The sequence below is a fragment of the Oncorhynchus gorbuscha genome, linkage group LG07 (genome assembly GCF_021184085.1).
Source record: "Oncorhynchus gorbuscha isolate QuinsamMale2020 ecotype Even-year linkage group LG07, OgorEven_v1.0, whole genome shotgun sequence".
Classification (NCBI taxonomy): domain Eukaryota; kingdom Metazoa; phylum Chordata; class Actinopteri; order Salmoniformes; family Salmonidae; genus Oncorhynchus; species Oncorhynchus gorbuscha.
Window position 1 is genome coordinate 4,009,609 of NC_060179.1, and position 13,426 is coordinate 4,023,034.

Here is a 13,426-nt window from a genome sequence, read left to right on the forward strand (position 1 = left end):
GATCCAGTAATGCTAGCGATCCTCATGAACAACGATACGTGATCCAGCGATTCTCGCGAACAACGACACGGACGTGACAGAGGAGAGAATGGTAAACGGGTCTAATATGATCCAGTAATGCTAGCGATCCTCATGAACAACGATACGTGATCCAGCGATCCTCGTGAACAACGACACGGACGTGACAGAGGAGAGAATGGTAAACGGGTCTAATATGATCCAGTAATGCTAGCGATCCTCATGAACAACGATACGTGATCCAGCGATCCTCGTGAACAACGACACTGACGTGACAGAGGAGAGAATGGTAAACGCGTCTAATATGATCCAGTAATGCTAGCGATCCTCATGAACAACGATACGTGATCCAGCGATCCTCGTGAACATCGACACGGACGTGACAGAGGAAAATACGTAAGTAGGTAAACGGAATGGAATGATGCAAAATGAAGAAAATTGAAGTATTTAACAGGATCCCCATTTAGCTGCTGCTGAAACAACACGACAAATAAAATACATAAATGTACATAGCACTGAATTTAGTTGTTAAGCGGAGCGACACAGGGGATCCCAAGAGAAGCCTCAGATGAGGAAACCGGGATGAATGAAGCAAAATATTTATTGTTACACAGAAAGATATGGACTGCAGATTCGGGGGATGCTCGGATAAGTTGCAGAAAAAACAGATGTGGAGACTGAGGTTGGAGTTGACTGAGTAGAACAGGGTAAACAGGTCCTGAGGGGAATCCAAGGTAGTGGTGGTGAGATGTGGAGACTGAGGTTGGAGTTGACTGAGTAGAACAGGGTAAACAGGTCCTGAGGGGAATCCAAGGTAGTGGTGGTGAGATGTGGAACAGGAGACAGGAGCCTGAGACAGAGTGGTAACGGCAAAGAGGATAAATGGTGTCAGGCAGGGAAACAGGCACAGCAGAGTAACAGGATCTTCAGTAATCATAAATGGCTAAAATCATGAACTGACTCAGCAGAGATTACAATGTGGCAGAGTGGAAGTGGCAGAACTGAGTATTTGTAGAGGTCTTGATTATGGAACGAGTTGCAGCTGGTAGGGATCTGCTCCGATCCCAGCACACCTGTCTCCAACCACACAATCACACAGAGAGGGAGAGAGAGAGAGTGTACAGGGGGAGTAACTGCAGGTCAAGAGGACACCGGATGAACACCAGAGGGCGTAGCAGGAGCAGATATTAGTCATGTTGCAAACGCTCCCATCCAGTGACTCACGGCATTCATCTCAAGACAGTCAGATGTATCACGTATCACTATCTAATGCAATACAAAATACATCACAATGTGTGTCTCTTCATCGTCCCCAAGGAAGGTGTTCTTTTGTCCGTTTTTTTTACATTGTTTTTTATTGCTAGCTAATGTGACAGTTGTAAATGGGTATTACTGATGCTGGCTCCCGATAGTGGCTAATATTTAACATTGATACAAAACAAATCTGAGAATAAGCCTATAATTAAAACATTAATTGGGTTCAGCCCTACAGAAGCCTATAGCCTATAGGTATCCAAATTTTATCCAATTTGAGGGCACAGAACGGAATAGCAGAACATCTATTTATAGCCTACTTCACTATGGAAAAAGGGTCTACAATACATGTCATGTTGATGTGATTTCCACTTTGCTTCACGTGACTGGTTTCACATTCATCTCCGGGGATCATAAGGAAAAAATCATCTAAATCAATTGCAATGATACATTGATACACAAATTGATTTGTCACATCTGTTATTTATGAACCTGGCCATTGGTCCCCCATCTTCCTTCTTGCAGGATCAACCACAGACAGACCAGCGGAAGTGGCAATGAACGCCGTCCATGGCGGTGGCGGACATGAACCGTTGGGACGTGGACTTTGAGCTGATCAAGATGGAGGTCAAGAGGGAGGCAAAGCTGGAGGACACCCAGCTCCTCAGCGGAGACAATTGACCTCTTACCAATCGCTCTTTTCAATTTATATATGACAGAGCATGAAGAATGTTGTTATTTCGATCTGACAACCGAAAGTAAATGCTTTTTCCAACTTGGAAACAAAATCTTACGATGGAATTAAGTCAGGGTTAGAATACGTTGTATCTGTAGACACACCTCTGCCACACCTTCATTTCATAGATCTCCACGCAAAACGAAAAGTGTGTGAATAGCATGCTATTCTCATGCGTAAGTTCGGAGGTCAGAAACAGGGAATAATAGTTCCATTTTAGGCGCATCTCAGGTCGGAATCACACGCCAATAGCATTTTAACATTCACGTTCTCCGTTCTCCATTCTGTTTCTGACTCTAAGATCTGTTGTAGGTTTTAAAGGAACGAGGGTCATAACTGGGAGACAGGAAATGTATCCTAAAAATTGTTTTTTTTTTAAAGAACATTGCAAAGGAAATGAAAACGGGGAATATTTGCAGTACAAGTCACATTGAATAGAGCAACCCAGGAAGCCTGTCTTTCTCTTCAGCCTGGAGTGGATTCCAATGACAGTAGAACACTGCTAGTTTTTAACTGAGTACTGTATATTATATATATATATAACTTCTGCACACTGATCCAAGGTCAGGTTTGCATCTTTCACCACCACTATAATCAGGGTCACACAGAGTATGAACTGATCCCAGACCTGTGTCTGACGGTATTATCTACCTGTTTGGTGTTCATCTTTCTATGGACCCCAAGGGAATAGCCATGTCTACAGCTGAATAAACCACTAATGAAACATAAGCCTCTAAATCTCCATCTCTCTTAGGTCAGTGATTCCCAAACTGTTTGTAGTCTCATACCCCCTCAAACATTCAACCTCCAGCTGTACCTCTTCAAACATTCAACCTCCAGCTGTACCCCTTCAACCTCCAGCTGTACCTTTTCAAACATTCAACCTCCAGCTGTACCCCCTCAAACATTCAACCTCCAGCTGTACCCCTTCAACCTCCAGCTGTACCCCTTCAAACATTCAACCTCCAGCTGTACCCCCTCAAACATTCAACCTCCAGCTGTACCTCTTCAAACATTCAACCTCCAGCTGTACCCCTTCAAACATTCAACCTCCAGCTGTACCTCTTCAAACATTCAACATCCAGCTGTACCTCTTCAAACATTCAACCTCCAGCTGTACCTCTTCAAACATTCAACCTCCAGCTGTACCCCTTCAACCTCCAGCTGTACCTTTTCAAACATTCAACCTCCAGCTGTACCCCTTCAACCTCCAGCTGTAGCCCTTCAACCTCCAGCTGTACCTTTTCAAACATTCAACCTCCAGCTGTACCCCTTCAACCTCCAGCTGTACCCCTTCAAACCCCTTCAACCTCCAGCTGTAGCCCTTCAAACATTCAACCTCCAGCTGTACCCCTTCAACCTCCAGCTGTACCCCTTCAACCTCCAGCTGTACCCCTTCAAACATTCAACCTCCAGCTGTACCCCTTCAAACATTCAACCTCCAGCTGTACCTCTTCAAACATTCAACCTCCAGCTGTAGCCCTTCAACCTCCAGCTGTAGCCCTTCAACATCCAGCTGTAGCCCTTCAAACATTCAACCTCCAGCTGTACCCCCTCCAGCACCAGGGTCAGCACACTCTCAATGTTGTTTTTTTTCCATGTTTTTTTTCCATGATTGTTAGCCTGCCACCACACACTATATAATACATTTATTCAACATAAGAATGAGTTTTTGTCACAACCCGGCTCGTGGGAAGTGACAAAGAGCTCTTATAGGACCAGGGCACAAATAATAATAAAAAATGATTAATAATTCTGCTCTTTATTTAGCCATCTTACATATGAAACTTTATTTGTTCTTCGAAAATGGTGAATAACTCACCACAGTTTAATGAGAAGGGTGTGCTTGAAAGGATGCTCATAACTCTGTAATGTTGGGTTGTATTGGAGAGAGTCTCAGTCTTAAATCATTTTCCACACACAGTCTGTGCCTGTATTCAGTTTTCTTGCTAGTGAAGGCCGAGAATCCACTCTCACATAGGTACGTGGTTGCAAAGAGCATCCGTTTCTTAACAGCGCGATTTGCCAAGGCAGAATACTCTGAGCGCAGCCCTATCCAGAAACCACTTATTGCAATTTCGATGAGGCTCTCTTGTTCAGATATTGGTAAGTGGACAGGAGGCAGGGCATGAAAGGGATAACGAATCCATTTGTTTGTGTCATCCGGTTTGGGAAGTACCTGCGTAAATGTGCACCCAACTCATTCAGGTTCTTCGCTATATCACATTTGACACTGTCCCTAAACTGGAGTTAATTTGCACACAAGAAATCATAGAAGGATGGAAAGACCTGTGTGTTGTCCTTTTTAATGCAGACAGAGAAGAGCTCCAACTTCTTAATCATAGCCTCAATTTTGTCCCCCACATTGAATATAGTTGCGGAGAGTCCTTGTACTATCCTACAGGACAGTAGATCTCCAGGAAAAGGGTTGGACTGTAGGTTTTTAGCCCAACTCTCTTCCTGGAGATCTACTGTCCTGTAGGTTTTCAGTCCAACCCTCTTCCTGGAGATCTACTGTCCTGTAGGTTTTCAGTCCAACCCTCTTCCTGGAGATCTACTGTCCTGTAGGTTTTCAGTCTAACCTTAATTTAGCATATCTGATTCAGCTGATTCAACCCACAGGAAGGTAGATCTCCAGGAAGAGGGTTGGGCAGCCCTGGTTTATACCAATCAAACCCTCTCAGATCTCTACTAGGGCGTAGACTCTAGGGGGTTCATTTGGGATTGGGCTATAGACATTAGCAGTTGACCCGTTGGAGCACAGGTCCATGATGATGTCACGGCGTCCTCCTCTCCTTCAGCGGAAGAAAACCGTTACAGACTCTCTAAATACAGTTTATGACTCCAGTACAAAACCAAACCGTTGTGTACTCTGGCTCCTAACCGTTGCTCGTTCAGTTTGACCAATAAAAACTGCATCCTGCACAATGTATCTCAGATGAACATTCAGTCAGCTTGACCTGGCATTAGGGTGAAAGTCTCAACAGATATTCAGTCAGCTTGACCTGGCATTATGGTGACATGTTGACCTACTAATGGTTGTTCTCTGTCTTGTCAGTACAGCCAATGTTTCCTCTTTATGACCAGGACAGATAGTTGAATGAATAGATCTTACTAATGGAATTACTAATGGTGGTTCTTTCTCAAGTGTCATGTCAGTACAACCAGTTGTATTACTTATCACAGTATTCTACATCCAGGAATGACCAACTGAATTCTAGCATCAACTAACTTTAGTTACTGTGTCTTGTATGTCCATTCAATCTGTCCTAGTATTGGTTACACAAATGGTTTTAATAAGAGGCTGGTTCAAGTGATGTCTAACCTGTCAATCTATGGACTGAGATTGGATCATCCTTTAGGCCAGAGGTTTTCAAACTTCTCCCCTGTGACTGTTTCATGTGCACACCTGATTCAACTTGTCAACTAAACATCAAGCTCTTGATTATTTCAAATCAGCAGTGTCACGCTAGGACAAAGTCTCCCCAGTGGGGTTACCATGGCCGAGTCTGAGAAATGTTGTTTTATATAGGGTCTTGTCCATTAAGCCTAGTCTGAGTCCAGTCTGAGCCCAGCCACAGTAACCACACTCTTAGAAGTGCTCTCTAGAACCTAAAAGGGTTCCTCTGCTGTCCCCATAGGAGAACCCTCTGAAGAACCCTTTTGGAACTTATTCCAGGTAGAACCCTTTTGGTTCCAGGTAGAACCCTTTTGGTTCCAGGTAGAACTCTTTTGGTTCCAGGTAGAACACTTTTAGTTTCAGGTAGAACCCTTTTGGTTTCAGGTAGAACCCTTTTGGTTCCAGGTAGAACCCTTTTGGTTCCAGGTAGAACCCTTTTGGTTTCAGGTAGAACTCTTTTGGTTCCAGGTAGAACCCTTTTGGTTCCAGGTAGAACCCTTTTGGTTTCAGGTAGAACCCTTTTGGTTCCAGGTAGAACCCTTTTAGTTTCAGGTAGAACTCTTTACACAGAGGGTTCTACTTGGAACCCAAAATAGTTCAGTGGAGGGAAAAGTACTCAGTTGTCATACTTCAGTAAAAGTAAAGATACTGTCACAGCAGCCGTCACTTTGACCCCTCCTCCTGTCCAGCTCTGGTGTCCGGCGTCACCGACCTTCTAGCTGCTGCCGAACCTGCTGCTGGCAAACGCCTTCACTCATCATCCCCGGATATGTCTCGTCATCATTACACACTCCTGGTTCCAATACCCACTATATCACTGTATATATACACTGTCTTTGTCGTTCATTGTAAATGTTGCTTGTTTTTCTGAGAGGAATTTCTCCTAGTATTTTGGGTTTCATCCCGCTTTCATCTATGGTGCTTTAATAAACTCAGTAGTTCTAAACCTGCGACTGCCTCGTGCCTACACCTCTCTAAACCTGCGACTGCCTCGTGCCTACACCTCTCTAAACCTGCGACTGCCTCGTGCCTACACCTCTCTAAACCTGCGACTGCCTCGTGCCTACACCTCTCTAAACCTACGACTGCCTCGTGCCTACACCTCTCTAAACCTGCGACTGCCTCGTGCCTACACCTCTCTAAACCTACGACTGCCTCGTGCCTACACCTCTCTAAACCTGCGACTGCCTCGTGCCTACTCCTCTCTAAACCTACGACTGCCTCGTGCCTACACCTCTCTAAACCTACGACTGCCTCGTGCCTACTCCTCTCTAAACCTACGACTGCCTCGTGCCTACTCCTCTCTAAACGTGCGACTGCCTCGTGCCTACTCCTCTCTAAACGTGCGACTGCCTCGTGCCTACTCCTCTCTAAACGTGCGACTGCCTCGTGCCTCGTGCCTACTCCTCTCTAAACGTGCGACTGCCTCGTGCCTACTCCTCTCTAAACCTACGACTGCCTCGTGCCTACTCCTCTCTAAACGTGCGACTGCCTCGTGCCTACTCCTCTCTAAACGTGCGACTGCCTCGTGCCTACTCCTCTCTAAACCTACGACTGCCTCGTGCCTACTCCTCTCTAAACCTGCGACTGCCTCGTGCCTACACCTCTCTAAACCTGCGACTGCCTCGTGCCCATTCCTCTCTAAACCTACGACTGCCTCGTGCCTACATCTCTCTAAACCTACGACTGCGTCGTGCCTACTCCTCTCTAAACCTACGACTGCCTCGTGCCTACACCTCTCTAAACCTGCGACTGCCTCGTGCCTACACCTCTCTAAACCTGCGACTGCCTCGTGCCCATTCCTCTCTAAACCTGCGACTGCCTCGTGCCTACTCCTCTCTAAACCTACGACTGCCTCGTGCCTACTCCTCTCTAAACCTACGACTGCCTCGTGCCTACTCCTCTCTAAACCTGCGACTGCCTCGTGCCTACTCCTCTCTAAACCTGCGACTGCCTCGTGCCTACACCCCTCTAAACCTACGACTGCCTCGTGCCTACACCTCTCTAAACCTACGACTGCCTCGTGCCTACACCTCTCTAAACCTACGACTGCCTCGTGCCTACCCCTCTCTAAACCTACGACTGCCTCGTGCCTACCCCTCTCTAAACCTACCACTGCTTCGTGCCTACTCCTCTCTAAACGTGCGACTGCCTCGTGCCTAGTACTTTACACCGCTGAAAGAGGTCTACCTTGAACCAAATAGGGTTATCCTATGGGGACCAAATAGGGTTATCCTATGGGGACCAAATAGGGTTATCCTATGGGGACCAAATAGGGTTATCCTATGGGGACCAAATAGGGTTATCCTATGGGGACCAAATAGGGTTATCCTATGGGGACCAAATAGGGTTATCCTATGGGGACCAAATAGGGTTATCCTATGGGGACCAAATAGGGTTATCCTATGGGGACCAAATAGGGTTATCCTATGGGGACCAAATAGGGTTATCCTATGGGGACCAAATAGGGTTATCCTATGGGGACCAAATAGGGTTATCCTATGGGGACCAAATAGGGTTATCCTATGGGGATCAAATAGGGTTATCCTATGGGGACCAAATAGGGTTATCCCTCCAAATAGGGTTATCCTATGGGGACCAAATAGGGTTATCCTATGGGGACCAAATAGGGTTATCCTATGGGGACCAAATAGGGTTATCCTATGGGGACCAAATAGGGTTATCCTATTGTTCTGAGAGATCATGATGTATATTCATCATGAGGCACCATGAACAATGACCAGACTGCCTGTATAAGACACTTTAAGAAAATCAGTAAACTCCTCCCCTTCTCTTCTTCTTCTCCTTTCCTTTCCTCTCCTTTCATCATTCCATCTGGGTGTGGAACGATGTGCTTTAAACACTTCCTATGTTATTTATGTTTTATTTATTTATTCAAAGGGAGAAATAGATATTTTCTCCTTTCTCCTGTCCTCTCTTCTCTCTCCTCTTCTCTCTCCTCCTCTCTTCTCTCTCCTCTTCTCTCTCCTCCTCTCTCCTCTCCTTCTCTCTCTCCTCCTCTCTCTCCTCCTCTCTCTCCTCTCCTTCTCTCTCTCCTCCTCTCTCTCCTCCTCTCTCTCCTCTCCTTCTCTATCTCCTCCTATCTCTCCTCTCTTTCTCTCTCTCCTCCTCTCTCTCCTCTCTCTCCTCTCCTTCTCTATCCCCTCCTCTCTTCTCCTTCTCTCTCCTCTCTCTCTCCTCTCTGACCTCCACTCTCTCCTCTTCTCTCTCCTCCCCTCTCTATTCCTTGCTCTCCTTCTCTCTCTCCTCCTCCTCTCTCTCCTCGCTCTACTTCTCTCTCTCCTCCTCTCTCCTTCTCTCTCCTCCCCTCTCTCTTCCTTGCTCTCCTTCTCTCTCTCTCTCCTCCTCTCTCTCCTCGCTCTACTTCTCTCTCTCCTCCTCTCTCCTTCTCTCTCCCCTCCTCTCTCTCCTCTCTCTCCTCTCCTACTCTCTCTTCTCCTTCTCTCTCTCTCAGCTGGCAAATGGAACAATGGAACATGGAGACACATCAGAGAATCTGATGTCACAGAGGGCCTGGTTGAGATGGATAGCATGGCTCAGGGAAGGTTAGAAATAAATCAGATGAGTTTCCTACCCTTAACCCTACCGTAACCCTATCTGTACACCTAACCTAAACCTAACTCTTATGCTTTGCCTTAGCACTTGGTTATCATTATATACTACAGTTGAGGCCCAGTCAGGTTTTTGTGTATAAAAACTGGTTTAATCCACCAGAATATGACTCTTTGCCCTCAGGAGAGCCTCAAAGAACTCATCCCATAGGATATGGGCCATGACGTTTGATCGGGATTCTGGGAAAAGTGTTGTGTGGTGTGCTGTCGTGTGGTGTGCTGTCGTGTGGTGTGCTGTCGTGTGGTGTGGTGTGGTGTGGAGTGGTGTCGTGGTGTGGTGTCGTGGTGTGGTGTCGTGGTGTGGTGTCGTGGTGTGCTGTCGTGTGGTGTGGTGTGGTGTCGTGTGTGGTGTGGTGTGCTGTCGTGGTGTGGTGTGGTGTGGTGTGGTGTGGTGTGGTGTGCTGTGCTGTGCTGTGCTGTGCTGTGTGGTGTGGTGTGGTGGTGTGGTGTGGTGTGGTGTGGTGTGGTGTGGTGTGGTGTGGTGGTGTGGTGTGGTGTTGTGGTGTGGTGTGGTGTGGTGTGGTGTGCTGTGGTGTGCTGTCGTGTGGTGTGGTGTGTGGTGTGGTGTGTGGTGTGGTGGTGGTGTGGTGTTGGTGTGGTGTGGTGTGTGTGTGCTGTCGTGTGGTGTGGTGTCGTGGTGTCTGGTGTGGTGTGGTGTTGTGGTGTGGTGTGGTGTGTGTCTGTGTGGTGTGGTGTGTCGTGTGGTGTGTGTGGTGTGGTGTGTGGTTGTGTGGTGTTGTGTTGTGTCGTGGTGTGGTGTGGTGTGGTGTGCTGTCGTGTGGTGTGGTGTCGTGGTGTGCTGTCGTGTGGTGTGGTGTCGTGGTGTGGTGTTGTGGTGTGGTGTGGTGTTGTGGTGTGGTGTTGTGTGGTGTGGTGTCGTGTGGTGTGGTGTGGTGTCGTGGTGTGTATGTGGTGTGTGGTGTGGTGTCGTGGTGTGGTGTTGTGGTGTGGTGTGGTGTTGTGGGTGTGTGGTGTTGTGTGTGTGGTGTGGTGTGGTGTGGTGTGCTGTCGTGTGGTGTGGTGTGGTGTTGTGTGTGTGTGTGTGTGTGGTGTGGTGTGGTGTGTGTTGTGGTGTGGTGTGGTCGTGTCGTGTGTGGTGTGGTGTGGTGTGGTGTGGTGTGCTGTCGTGGTGTGGTGTGGTGTGGTGTTGTGGTGTGGTGTGGTGTTGTGTGCTGTGTGGTGTGGTGTGGTGTGGTGTCGTGGGTGTGTGGTGTGGTGGTGTGTGTGGTGTGGTGGTGTGGTGTGGTGTGTGGTGGTGTGTGTGTGTTGTGGTGTGGTGGTGTGGTGGTGTTGTGGTGTGTGTGGTGTGGTGTGGTGTGGTGTGGTGTGTGGTGTGGTGTGCTGTGCTGTCGGTGTGTGTGGTGTGGTGTGTGGTGTGGTGTGGTGTGGTGTGGTGTCGTGGTGTGGTGTGGTGTGCTGTCGTGTGGTGTGGTGTGGTGTGGTGTGGTGTGGTGTCGTGTGGTGTGGTGTTGTGTGGTGTGGTGTGCTGTGGTGTGGTGTGGTGTGGTGTGCTGTCGTGTGGTGTGGTGTGGTGTGGTGTTGTCGTGGTGTTGTGGTGTGGTGTGGTGTGGTGTGGTGTGGTGTGGTGTGGTGTGCTGTCGTGTGGTGTGGTGTGGTGTGGTGTGGTGTGGTGTTGTGGTGTGGTGTCGTGGTGTGGTGTGGTGTGTGTGTGTGTGTGTGGTGTGTGGTGTGTGTGTGGTGTGTGGTGGTGTGGTGTGTGTGGTGTGGTGTGCTGTCGTGGTGTGGTGTGGTGTGGTGTGGTGTGGTGTGGTGTGTGGTGTGGTGTGGTGTGTGTCGTGTGTGTGTGGTGTGGTGTCGTGGGTGTGTGGTGTGGTGTGTGGTGTGGTGTCGTGTGTGTGTGTGTGGTGTGGTGTGGTGTGTGTGGTGTCGTGGTGTGGTGTGGTGTGGTGTGGTGTGTAGTGTGGTGTGGTGGTGTGGGTGTCGTGTGGTGTGGTGTGCTGTCGTGTGGTGTGGTGTGTGTCGTGTGGTGTGGTGCTGTCGTGTGGTGTGGTGTGCTGTGTGGTGTGTGTGTGTGGTGTGGTGTGTGTGGTGTGGTGTGTTGTGGTGTTGTGGTGTGGTGTGTGGTGTTGTGGTGTGGTGTGGTGTTGTGGTGTGGTGTGTGTGTGTGGTGTGCTGTGTGGTGTTGTGGTGTGGTGTGGTGTGGTGTCATGTGTGTGCTGTTGTGTGGTGTGGTGTGGTGTGTGGTGTGGTGTGTTGTGTGTGGTGTGGTCTGCTGTGGTGTGGTGTGGTGTGGTGTGGTGTGTGGTGTGGTGGTGTGGTGTGGTGTCGTGTGGTGTGGTGTGCTGTCGTGTGGTGTGGTGGTGTGGTGTTGTGGTGTCGGTGGTGTGGTGTGTGGTGTGGTGTGGTGGTGTGGTGTGGTGTGGTGTGGTGTGTGTGTGCTGTGTGGTGTGGTGTCGTGGTGTGCTGTCGTGTGGTGTCGTGTGGTGGTGTGTGTGTGGTGTGCTGTGTGGTGTGGTGTGCTGTGTGTGGTGTGGTGTGGTGTGTGTGTGTGGTTGTGTGGTGTGGTGTGGTGTGGTGTCGTGTGTGTGGTTGTGTGCTGTGGTGTGGTGTGGTGTGTGTGTGGGTGTGGTGTGCTGTCGTGTGTGGTGTGTGGTGTGGTGTGTGTGGTGTGGTGTGGTGTTGTGGTGTGGTGTTGTGTGTGTGGTGGTGGTGTGGTGTGGTGTGGTGTGGTGTGGTGTGGTGTGGGTGTGTTGTGGTGTGGTGTGGTGTGTGTCGTGGTGTGGTGGTGTGGTGGTGGTGTGGTGTGGTGTGGTGTGGTGTGTGTGGTGTGGTGTGCTGTGTGTGGTGGTGTGGTGTGGTGTGGTGTGGTGTGGTGTCTGGTGGTTGTGTGGTGTGGTGTGTGGTGTGTTGTGGTGTGGTGTGGTGTCGTGGTGTGTGGTGTGTTGTGGTGTGGTGTGGTGTGTGGTGTGGTGTGTTGTGTGATGTGGTGGTGTGGTGTGTGTGTCGTGTGGTGTGGTGTGTGTGTGGTGTGCTGTCGTGTGGTGTGGTTTGGTGTGGTGTGGTGTGGTGTGGTGTGGTGTGGTGTGCTGTCATGTGGTGTGGTGTGGTGTGCTGTCGTGTGGTGTGGTGTGGTGTTGTGGTGTGGTGTCGTGGTGTGTTGTGGTGTGGTGTTGTGGTGTGGTGTGGTGTGGTGTGGTGTGGTGTCTTGGTGTGGTGTGGTGTGCTGTCGTGTGGTGTGGTGTCGTGGTGTGGTGTGGTGTGCTGTGCTGTGCTGTCGTGTGGTGTGGTGTCGTGGTGTGGTGTGGTGTCGTGGTGTGGTGTGGTGGTGTGCAGTGGTGTGGTGTGGTTGTGTGGTGTGGTGTGGTGTGTGTGGTGTGGTGTGCTGTCGTGTGGTGTGGTGTGGTGTTGCTGTCATGTGGTGTGGTGTGGTGTGGTGTTGTGGTGTGGTGTGGTGTCGTGGTGTGGTGTGGTGTTGTGGTGTGGTGTGGTGTGGTGTGGTGTCGTGGTGTGTGTGTGGTGTGTGTGTGGTGGTGCTGTCGTGTGGTGTGGTGTTGTGGTGTGGTGTGGTGTGGTGTCATGTGGTGTGCTGTTGTGTGGTGTGGTGTCGTGGTGTGGTGTCGTGGTGTGGTGTGGTGTCGTGGTGTGGTGTGGTCTGCTGTCGTGTGGTGTGGTGTGGTGTGCTGTCGTGTGGTGTGGTGTGCTGTCGTGTGGTGTGGTGTGGTGTCGTGGTGTGTGTCGTGTGGTGTGGTGTGCTGTCGTGTGGTGTGGTGTGGTGTTGTGGTGTGGTGTCATGGTGTGGTGTCATGGTGTGGTGTTGTGGTGTGTTGTGGTGTTGTTGTGGTGTGGTGTGGTGTGGTGTTGTGTCGTGTGGTGTGGTGTTGTGGTGTCGTGGTGTGGTGTTGTGGTGTTGTGTCGTGTGGTGTGGTGTGGTGTGCTGTTGTGTGGTGTCGTGTGGTGTGGTGTGCTGTCGTGTGGTGTGGTGTGGTGTTGTGGTGTGGTGTCGTGGTGTGGTGTGCTGTCGTGTGGTGTGGTGTGGTGTGGTGTCGTGTGGTGTGGTGTGCTGTCGTGTGGTGTGGTGTGGTGTCGTGGTGTGGTGTCGTGTCATGGTGTGGTGTGCTGTCGTGTGGTGTGGTGTGCTGTGCTGTCGTGTGGTGTGGTGTCGTGGTGTGGTGTGGTGTCGCGTTGTGGTGTCGTGGTGTGGTGTGGTGGTGTGGTGTCGTGGTGTGGTGTGGTGTCGTGGTGTGGTGTGGTGTCGTGGTGTGGTGTGGTGTCGTGGTGTGGTGTCGTGGTGTGGTGTCGTGGTGTGGTGTGGTGTGGTGTCGTGGTGTGGTGATGTGATGTAATGTGTCGTGTGGTGTCATGGTGTGGTGTGGTGTTGTGGTGTGGTGTGGTGTCGTGGTGTGGTGTGTGGTGTCGTGTCGTGGT